The following is an 11,465-nucleotide window of genomic DNA, read 5'->3' on the forward strand; positions in this document are numbered from 1 at the left end:
GCAGGGCCGAGCTAAGGAGCCGAAGCTCCGAGGAAAGAAAGGAGGCGTCGTCTCCACGGGGCTTGCAGGTGGCTCGCGATGCTGCCGTGCAGAGGGGCCGGGACCTCCCTGGGGCTGTGAATGGAGCGCAGCCCGGGCTCCCCGGCCCGGGGCTTCTTCCCGAGAGGAGGACCAGGATCTCTTGCCCGGCGGCGGCACAGGATGGGGGAAAGGACGTGCGCGCCCTCGGGAGGGCCACCCGCGACGATTTGGGAGTCAGCCGGACTCCTCGGAAAGAAAGCTCCCAGCCCAGCAGAGCGCGTATTCTATTCTCTCTCTCTCTCTCTCTCTCTCTCTCTCCTTCCTGCGAGGGGCTCGGTACGCGGGAAGATGGTTCACCTCGCAACTTTTGAGTTATCAGACTTGGATCATTTCTATGGAGGGCATGAGAAGTCTTTTATCCTTCTTCTGAATTTGCTTTTTGGGTGCATAGCTGACTCGGTGTGTCTGGACATCCAGTGCTCCCTACCACCTCGGGATGAAGGAAGATACCGGAGCTGAAGTCCCAGGGGAGTGTACCAAGGGCGGGGCCCCGGGGGCGGAGGCGGGGGTCAGAGCCCGACTGGGTTTAGCTTTTAGAGGCTCAGAAGTTTTTCCGGTTTGTGTTTTCAACGCAGAGTTGTTATGAATCTAGAACGCACCCCATATTATAAGTTCATCAATTGGGAAACAAACAAACACACACACACACATACACAAACAAACAAACACAAATCCTGATCTCAAGCCATAGGCTTAAGAGCTGGCTATTCTGAAAATAAAAACCAAACTGTGTAATACATAATTTGGATTTAATTTATTTGAAATTATGTGCACAAGGGCAGGCAGATGTCCTCTCTCCCACACAGCCTTGACTACATCTCAGAGCTCGGAACCCAGTAAAGATCCCTTGGCAAAAAGTGAAGACCAGATGTGACTGTACTTCTTGGGAAGACCTTGTAAGGCCCTACCTAGGTCTGGGTTCATCTTCTGTTGCTGGACTAGGGTGCTTAGGCTTTCAGTTCATTCTTCAGCTCTGCCCAGGTCATTCCTGTTTTCAAGGTGTTATAGGACAGGTAATTTTCTCCCCAGGTGTTGGAGAGGAGCTGGAGCAATCCTACCCAAGTTCCTCTTGGAAATCCTGTCCTGACCAGGCTGACTGGGCTGTGTGGAAACATGCCAGCGGTTGCATAACATTTCCCACAAAAGCATACCATGCTGCTAACCCTTTCGGAACAAATCACTACCTATTTAACGGCAACAAACCACACACAATTATTGTCTTGGGATTCCAGAGATCAGAAGTTGGAAAATGTTCTTGGTGGGTTAAAACCAAGGTACTGGTAGACAGGGTTGTGTTCCTTTCGGGAGGCTGTAGGGGAGAATCTGTCTCCTTTTTCTCCCCAGCTTCCCAGAGGCCATCCATGTTCTTTGGCTGATGGCCCCTTCTTCGGTCTCTGAAGTCAGCTACAGTGGGTCACGGCTGCATTCTAACATCCTCTGCCCACCTTCTGCGTTCCTCTTCCACATTACCTTTACTGTCAGGATGAACTCTATTGTCAGGTCAGCTGACTGTCGATCTCACCTCCCTCTGTTGCCTGAACCCCTCCTCGTACGCATAAACGCAAGATGCTCAGAGTGGAGATGTGAACACTGAAGGGGAGAGGGCACTGTTCTGTGTGCCACGAGAGGCTCCTCTTTCTTCCCAGCATCACCTTGTCTCACACTCACAGCCTTCGATGAAACGGAGTAAAGCAGAGGGAGATCTGGGAGTGGGGATGGCCAGAAACTCAGAAATAGTCTGCCAAGCTTTGTCAGATGTGTGCAACAGAGGGGACTCCGGAGGAAGGCGATAAGTAGGATAAGGAACACTGCAAAATTACTAGCGGAGAAAAACGACTCTGAGACTAATTACAGAGGAAAGAAGACAGTCAGCCAAACAGACTTTTATGAGGTCTTTGAGGTTGAAAAGAGAGAGATACAGGGCACCTTGACAGAGAATTTTTATTTTTTCAGTGAAAGCTGTGATGAAATCAGCTAATGCCAAGTGCAAAGGGCTGTGTGACCTAGCAGAGATGAGGAAACTCAGTTGTTTTCTCTGTGCAGGACTGGAGGGCAGAGAGGGATGTGGAGGGAGGGTAGTTTATTTTCTTGGGTGAGTTTGGAAAGTGGTAGTAACTACACCCAGCCTCAGTCTTCTCATCACAATGTGGGAAGCTGATGACATCACCCCTCTGGGATCTCTGCCCCGTCTAGTTTGGGATATTCGTACGTACAAATATGTACACATGGAAGTTCATCGCCTGCCCTCTCTACTCAAGCCTATCTATCTTCTGATTTTTGGAGAATGGAATTCAGAGAGGAGGCTCCTCAGGAGAACAGAACTCTCACACTGCTGTCCTTTGGGAGCGGCATGAGGATGAAGCAGCAGTCCTGCAACTCGAACACCTTGGCAAGGGCTTCTCCAGCACCATGCTATGCTGGGCCCTTCTATCCTGGGATTTAGCATGAGCTCACAGTGCAGTGCAGCCGAGGCACGAGCCCCAGGCATGTGCAAGAACTTCCTGTGAATCAGAGTATCCCTGTGCCTTGGAACGAGTTATTGAAGTCCTCTGAGATAGTCAGCACTTTATCCGTAGAATGGAGTTGAGATGCTTACTGCCCAGAAGCATTGGGATATTTAAATTAAATTATACATTTGGCAGCCGGGGGTGGTAGCGCACGCCTATAATCCCAGCACTCGGGAGGCTGAGTCAGGAGGATCACTGAGTGTTCCAAAAACCAGCCTGGGCTACACTGTGAGTTCCAGGTCAGTCTTGACTACATAGTGAGACCCTGTCTCAAACAAACAAACAAACAAAATTATACATTTGGAGTGCACAAAATAATTCTTTCTAGTGTGTGTTTTAGACTCCTTTCTTTACTTTCCTCTCCTTGACCACCTCCATTCCTTCACTAAGATTCTGGGCACTCGTGTATCTGTGCTTTCTCTTATGGTCTTTTCTTTTTTGTAATTATTTTATTATTCCATGCTAATTATATAGAATAATGGTTTCCTTGTGGCATTTTCATATATACAGGTATACGCACAACATCTTTTGATCGTATCCAGCACCTCTTTAATTCTCCCTTGTCTTCTCCTCTCCTTTCCTTTTCTATAAGCCTCCCTTCTCCTCTCACATTCTCTTTTTTCCCCTCAATTCCACGTATGAGAGAAAGCACCTAACTTTTGAGACTAGCTTTTATTCCTTGATGAGCACATGGGTAGATTCCATGTCTGTGAAGTGTGCCACAATAAACACGGCCAATGCATCTTCTTCTCTGCTATTGAATATTTGTGGCTGTGTACCAAGTTACAATTATAGCCACATAATGGCATTTCATTCAGGGATGGGCCACATATACGACAGTGGTTTCTGGAGATTATAAAGGAGCTGAAAACTTCCTGTCACTTAGTGACATCACAACCCTCCTAAGAGTACAGTGCAATATATAACTCATGTATTTGTGTTGACTTGGGCACAAACAGAACTACTACATTCAACACATACAGTGGTGTACAGTAAAGAATGTTTGAGAAAGGATAACAAATGACCATATGACTGGTTCGTTTTACTGTACCTTTATTACTTTAGAGTATACTTTTTAAAAAGTTTTAAAATAAATCAGTGTTTTCGCATGACTAGCAGCAAACTCATCTGTCTCATATTTATTGTGTCTCATCTCATCAAGAGGCCACGTGGAGTGACTGGTCTGTCCCCCCTCCGTTTGTTTAAACAGATGATATGATGTATGTAGTATGATGAAATCAAAGGACAGTCTAGTTCTCAGAATTTATCCCTGCTATTAAGTAGCCCTTGACCAGTTAACAGCACAAAATTTGCAGCTTAAAATAACACACACAACTTTAGTATCTCCCAGTTCACCTGATCGAGAGTCCAGGCATGGCTGATCTGAGTCCAGACCTGTCCATGAAAGGGCTCACAAGACTGTTGTCGGTGGGCTGGCTGCAGCTTGGGTTTCATGAGACATTCAGTGTCTTCTTCCAAGCTCACCTTGTGGTAGAATTCAGTTCCCTGCAGCTCTGGAACTCACAGTGACTTTTCTCTTTCAGACCAGGAGAAGAATGTCTCTCCCAGGAAGACAAAAGCTCCCATTCAAGGGCTCACCGGCTTTTGTTAGGCTCACCCCGGGGGGTATCCCTCCTGATTAATTCAAAGGTCTCTGCATTAGGAACTGTAATTATATTTGCAAACCCCCTTCCTCTGCGCAAAATAATGTAATTTGATCAGGCAGTGCCACCTGTCACATTTATGGTCAGTGCCTCCCATGCTGAAGGGGAGAGGACAATACAAGGGAATGCATAACTCAGTAGAGGGGTGTCACCTTAGAACTCTGACTTCTGTAGCTGCGGTCCTCAGCCTACAGCCACGATGGGAGTGGTTTTGCAAAAGTATGAATCCCATGCACAGTACAGGGTGGCCAGCTTGAATTCTGATCCCTTAGACTCTTCTTTTTTAGGCATGGCATGTGGGCAGCTACTGTGCCCAGGCAGGGCACATGGATGGGGAGTAAGGGGACAGTTCCCCTGTGTTGGCTTGAAGACCTCCAGGTCTACCTTTGAAGAGGTCCCTCCTTACATAATACCCTCACCCCACCCCAAATCACCCTTCACTATCTTTATGCATCTCATGATCTTCCTGTCCTGAATTGCTTAGTCCTAGTATCACTTCCTCTCTAGTTTCTTTTTCTTTTAAATGTATCATTGATAAGCAACTTCACAGGGCAATTAGTTCTTCTTTGTTCCATTTATTGAAAATGTATTTAGCAATCAATATGAGTTGCTCTGGCCATTGTCTGGGCAGGTATATAGCGCACAGACTGGTTTGAAAACTCAAATGAGTTGAATGGATCAGAAGGAAGGGAAAGTGCAGGAGAGGCTTGAGCAGATGGCTCGTCCAAATAGGATAGCTCTGACTATCCCTAGGTAACTGTAGTTACATGGGAGAGAATACAGGCGCTCACTGCCATATCCTCCACTTACTCAAGAAAATGGGAAATCCAGGTTGCGCTGTTAAACATATTGGTTATAAAAGTGTGAACAACAACAGAAGTGTTTTGATATACTATCAGTTAACATAGAGAAGATAACTTGTGGGGTCTGAGCCTTACAAAGCGGGATCCTTTAAAAATGAATGCAAAATTATAAGGGTGATGTTTAATGCAAGAGTGAATATTTACATAGAATGAGAATAAAATCCCAAGTAACGGAGCATGGAAGATTCAGTACATTTATGCTTAGATCCTTTAGTCAGTGAAGCAGAAATGGTAGTGTAGATATGCCTTCTAATTGCTTCCTGGTTCCCTCTTTCCATAGGGAACTTTCTAAGGCTTGCTATTAACTTCATGGCAAATCTATCTCAGGAGCCAATGGAACATGAAAACATGCCCCTTGTGTCTTCAAGGTGAGTGAGACTTACAATGCTCTGGTCAGTGACCTGTGCTTTAAAATTTATCCCTGATTCTAACAGGTTTCATCTAGACTCTAACAGGGAGAAAGAAATATGTGCTACCGAGTGAACTATTTAAGGAATGTAGCCTCAGCTATCAATTTATTTCAATTCCAGAAATATTTATTAAGCACAAACTGTGTTCTAGTGCTCTGGGGATATAAAGATCAGCAAGATATTGGCCAGACCTATAGAGACTAAGCAGTGGGTTATGCCTGGACTCCCAATAAACCAGAAACACAGTTACATGTGCTAGTAGATGTCATGAAATCTCACATGGAACCCCTGTTGGCCACATTATTACGATAACCTGCTTTCTTTCATGAAAGTGAGTATAAAATGACTTTTGCCTAATAAAACAAAGATTTACATTTAAACACATGTAAAAGAAAAAGCGGCTTTGGTTGATAGTATCTGTCACACACCCTTCTTTCCCTGCCTGTCAGGAGCACTTCTCCCTTTCTCATTTCAATTGTCCATCCTGGCCCCTGCTCAAGAAAAGGGAATAGAATTTGATAATCATATTTGATAATTTGAATATAATTTGATAAATCATATTTAAAACTTTTTGTTGGACTATGCTCACTAAAAGGCAGGGCCACTGCATTGGAAAGTCATGCCCTAGTACACTTCCCTTCTTTGTTTTTCTGTGTCCTTGTTGCTTGTGCTTTAGGATAGTGGCGAGGCAGGTAAACCAGAAACCAACAACAGGCATTCTCAGAGCTTTCGAATCAATCCCACTCATTGTTCTAGTTCCATTCTTACTTTTAAGGTACAAGGTACAGAAATATTGCTGAAGCTAGTTTGCAATGGATTCCTGAAATAATGTGCAGTGCATATCTAAGAGAAGCATCTCACTGTGTGGCTTGGTTACTGCAGAAGGTGGGATGATAGAACAATGTCCATGTTGGACGGGTGTGATTTTCACTGTTCCTATTCTTCAGTGCTTTTTTGTTTTTTGTACTCTGGGAGTCCCAAGATGATGAAAGATCACCCAGTTGTCCAATGGACACTTATTTGTGTTTATCTTTCTGGGGATTGAGCATTGTTCCTTCCTGCTCCACAAAACTCCTTCCAAATGTCAGTCTGATTTTCATGCCTGTGCTCCAGACTCACGTATTCAAATTCCTTTCCCACTTGACTTTCCCAAAAGCTCTTTGAAAACCACAAGTACAAAATCTATTTTTTCTCTTCCAGTTTTCCTAGAAACCTTTTCCTTTTCTTGCACTTCCTCCCTGCAATGTTCTGCTCTTCCTAACAGATGGAAAAAGTATCCACCTAGGTTTTGACTAGGGAGATGGCCCACAATCCACATTCCTGCCTTGTCTCCATAAACTACCCATTATGATGCCATAGCCACTTTCTTCCCTAAATACAGTACCTCCGGAAGTGTCCTTTTACTTATCCCTTATGTCTCATCCTTACTTTAAAGCCTTGATGATTTTTCTTGGTTTATTATGAGTGTCCCTGGAGTGCTATCTTCTCTTTCAGTCTTTCTTATCAAAGTGATATCTCCAAATCATAAGCTAGATCACTTTGTTTCCTGCCCAATGCCTTTTCTTTTCTTTTCTTTTCTTTTCTTTTCTTTTCTTTTTTTTTTTTTGGCACCATAAGGCTAATGGATAATATCCATATACCTATGTGTAACATAGCCCCCTATAATTTGGACTCTAACAGCTTCTCCAGGTTTATTTCCTGTACTTATCAACCTTGTTCTTTATATACTAGACACAGCAGATAATTTTTAAAACGTGAAGCAAGATTTTTTTCTCATTTTTTTCTTTCCCCAAGGCATTTCTTCTTTTTTTTCCTGGAGTACCATCCTGTTTTTGTCTACAAACATTTGAAGCATGCTTCCAAAACTATCTTTTGCTTTATTTTGTTCAGGAACTGTCCACTGATAGCTCCAGGTGGAGTTAATGTACGCTCCTTGCCTGCTAGTTTCCTGTCTTATATGTATTTGTATCAGTGCATCTGTTAAATGGATTATCAATTGCTTTCTTTGGCTCCTTTTTGAGACAAGATCTCATTAAGATTTCCAGACTGGCCATGGACTTGCAATTCTCAAGAGCCTTAGCCTCCTGAGTGGCTGGGATTACAGGTGTACCTCACCTAGCCACATCCATTACTTTTTTCTTTCTTTTGTTTTTTTTTAACCAGTGATAGAACTCAGGACCTTGTGCCTTTGAGGCAGGCACAGTGCCATTGAGCTAAATCTGAGGCCCCACGTCCATCACTGTTTAACAGAAAAAGTCTTCATCCAGTTTGTGGGGTACTGGGTGACAGAAACATATTTCCATGCATATCTGTAATCCATTCAGAGGGTTTTTATTTTTTAGTTTTACTTTGTTAATTTCCTACATGACTTGCCTCATAAACTCTGTCTTTTCACATATGTGTGTTTAATTATTGTCTATAGAATATTATTTCTTTGTTTTTCATCTTTTTTCCCCCCTCTGCAATAGGATTGTAATCTTGGGGTTTACAATGGCTACAACTTCCATTCTTTGACTCTCTTGAGTCATCTTATACGTGGTTTTCAAAAAGGAGTTGCCTCACTGCAGTTGGTTGTATGACACCGGGTGTAGGTACTTACAGGATTCACTCCATTCAGGGTCTGATACAACATTCTCTTGTTTCAAGAGATGGTGAAATTGCTTCTGATTAATAAAATGATCTGAGAATTTGCTTTCTCTTATAAACGCCCTCGTGCATGTGTCTGCATCTTTGTGTCTGTGTGCAACAGTTGCACTGTTTCCTAACTCCTCCCTTTGCCTGGTTTGCCAGCCCTCTCTTTCCAACTCTCCCAGAAAGCAGAAGGGAGGCTGGTAAATCCCTGATCTCCTTTAGGTGACTTTACAAACCATGTGTGTCTTTTCTCAACCTGGGACTCCTGCTATCACCAAGGAATGGGACAGCACCACCCCAGTGTGCAGAGACAATGAGGAGGCTGGGGGAGACCAGTTGGGCTGTCACTCAGGGGCTTCCCAGTCCTATCTTTTATGTCTCCCCACCTTTCTAGGGAGAGAGCATTCACTTCTAGGGGACTCTATCTGGAGAGGGTATTTATTTCTCTCTGAAAATGAGGTCCATTCAGAGAGTTGAAATAGATGAGCTAAAACCGACACCTGATTACTAAAAAATTACTACATTCCAAGGGGCAAGGTCTAAAAAGAAAAAATTCCAAGTACTAGTAAAAGCCCCTATGATAACAGTAGAGAAACACACGGTGGGAGGACACCCTCAGGAAGCTGGTCTCAGGAACCCACTGTTCAGTTGAAGGAAGCGATTTTTAAAAAGTCATTTACTTTTGGAAATGGCCAAGGGATGTTGAGACCCACTAAATATCTCTGCAGCCGAATTACTTTTTATGACTATGATTTGAACAAAGATGCTGGTTTTATAGACATTGGCTTGAATAACCCTCAGACTAAACCTACTTGACGTTCAGGCAGCAATGGCCACCCTTGGCTGTCGTGTTCCTCTTTTCATCAGGGCTGTCCTGTCTTATAATGGCACTATATTCTGTCTTATAATTGCTTCTTTCCCCCAATGTCATATGTATTTTCTTTTTTAAACCCTTTTATGTGAAATTGCCTTTTGTGATTCCTGTTGCAATCTTGGGAGAGTTTTAGATGCTTATAAGATGCTTTCTGACTGCTGAAGAAATTGATGTAGGACAGAAGATGGCTCATTTATCAAAAGTAGTTCTTCTAGGCGTAGGTAGAACTAAGAACAAACTCCAGTTGTTTGAGTCGGGTCTCCTGTGGGAGTGTTCTCCCAGTTCACATCACCCCAAATATTAGTTTCTTAAGCTCCCTTTCTAGCCTGTGTGTCCCGTGGAGTCACTGTCTAATGGGGACAGGTGGTTTTTAAATTTTCCCGGGTGGTCAGCTTTATGTCAGGGAAATTTTAAACATCTCTGTGTTACTTCCTGGCTCATGTGATCGTTTCTTACAGTGTGTTGCCAATTCCTGATTTTTTTTTTCCTGAAAAATTTTTCATTACAAACTGACCTTGGTACTGACCCATTCCAAGAAAAAAGAAGACAGGATTCTATTACATTATAGTTTAAAACTAAAGAACAGTAAAAGAATGCATAAAGCTTTCGAGACATGAGTCTAAGACAGCTTCCAGTGTGTTTGACAGAAAGCTTCTTTAAAGTGACAAAAGGCAAGTCCTAGACAATCAAGTAAAATTCTCATGGCTGCCTATGAATTGTGTTTGGAAGGAGATATTGAAACACTGAGCTATTGGCAATGTACTTTTTCATCTTGTAGTGGAGCAACACTAGTATGAAGCCCAGTCATGCCAAAGGATGTGTGTTCTGGCTCTGTAATTCCTTGACTCTATCTTTTATTATCTGTGTGACCTTCACAAGGTGTTTAACCTCTCTGCTCTTTGTGCCTTTGTTTTCTCATCTGTAAGACAAAGGTAAATAGTTATGGAGAAAACTCAAAGGGTAAATATATATGAAGCACTCAGGACAGAGCCTGGTACATGGGAAATTCCTAACAAATGAGACCTATAATAATGACTAGGGTGGTGGTGGTGATGGTGGTCATGGCCATGAAAATGGTGCTGGAATGCACATGCATCAACTAGTTCATTTACAAGCAAAACTATAGTATAGAGAAGCATCTTATACATTTTTTAAGGAGTTGCTACATATCAGAGCTTGTGAATGATAGCCCCTTGGGGAAGAATTATTTTTTGTGGTAAAAGAGCCAGAGTAATTACAAACGAGTGGAAAAGTGAAAAGCTTTTAAAATCCTTTCATTAGAACCATACAAGACCGTTTGTGCTCTGTTTCTCCCCTCACAGTGCTTTCCAACCCTCTAGTCTGCAGTGGGGTCAACCAGATGTCCAGATGAGCTCTAGAACTTAGCCTCATGAGCTTTCCTGGGGCTCCGGGTCCAGGCTTGGTTTAGGAAAGTGGCCTGGTACACGCATGAATTCCTCTCGCTGCTGTGCTTTTTTGTTGGTAGTATCACACAAGAATGGGCCACCAGGGTTTTAATAGCATGTTGATTTTCAGTGATTCAAATTTTATATAAATAAGAGCCCTGCAAAAACTATCTGTCTATAGCACCCATGTCTTCTCGGCAAAGCTTCTTAGAGAGGTGAAACCCCTGGACAAAAGTTTTCCAGCTGATAAATGACAGGGCTGGCAGTAGGTCTGAAGTAGTCACATTTTAAAATTTTTATTTTTAAAGATACTACAAGTTGGGACCATTTTGTGTAATTTTTGCAAAATTATCAATTTTATCAAAAATATTTAAGTATTTCATGTACAGAGTAACCAAATAAATCTTGCACATTTCTTTGTTTTGTGACCATGGTCCATGTTAGGCTTACTTTACATAAGAATATAAATTTAATAGTCTACACAGGTTTATTTATGGGACATAAGAGCTTTCCAGGAGTGAATTAATGACTTGGACTGGTATCATGACACCAACCATTAAGCTGTTCATCACTGGTATAGCCTAATTCATGAAAGCCATTGATGGAATTTAGAAATATCTTCAAAACTCTTTAGTAGGTACTGACACCATACCTAGTAATATGGCAGAAGTATTTCTGATACAAATACTCGGTGGGGAGGAACAATTCTGCAAACATTCATGACTGTGGAATTAAAAATATTGATGCTGATTATTTACTAAAGATTATAACTCACTTCAACATCACACAGAATGGAACCCCTTTAACCAGATAATAAGCACAGCATGTTCTTTACGATAATGCCAACAATAAAACTAGAAGACTTTATTGTTTGTTATTTATTAAGTCAAGTGGACAAATCATTTTTCTACATGCCAGGCTTGGAAAATTCTTTGATTTTCTCTTCACTTTTTCAATTTTCTCTCTCCTTCTTAAAAACAGCTTAATACCTTAGCTTAACACACGTGGGACTATAAAATCAGCACTAGT

The sequence above is a fragment of the Fukomys damarensis genome, unplaced genomic scaffold (assembly GCF_012274545.1).
Source record: "Fukomys damarensis isolate Sample0158 unplaced genomic scaffold, DMR_v1.0_HiC HiC_scaffold_13, whole genome shotgun sequence".
Classification (NCBI taxonomy): domain Eukaryota; kingdom Metazoa; phylum Chordata; class Mammalia; order Rodentia; family Bathyergidae; genus Fukomys; species Fukomys damarensis.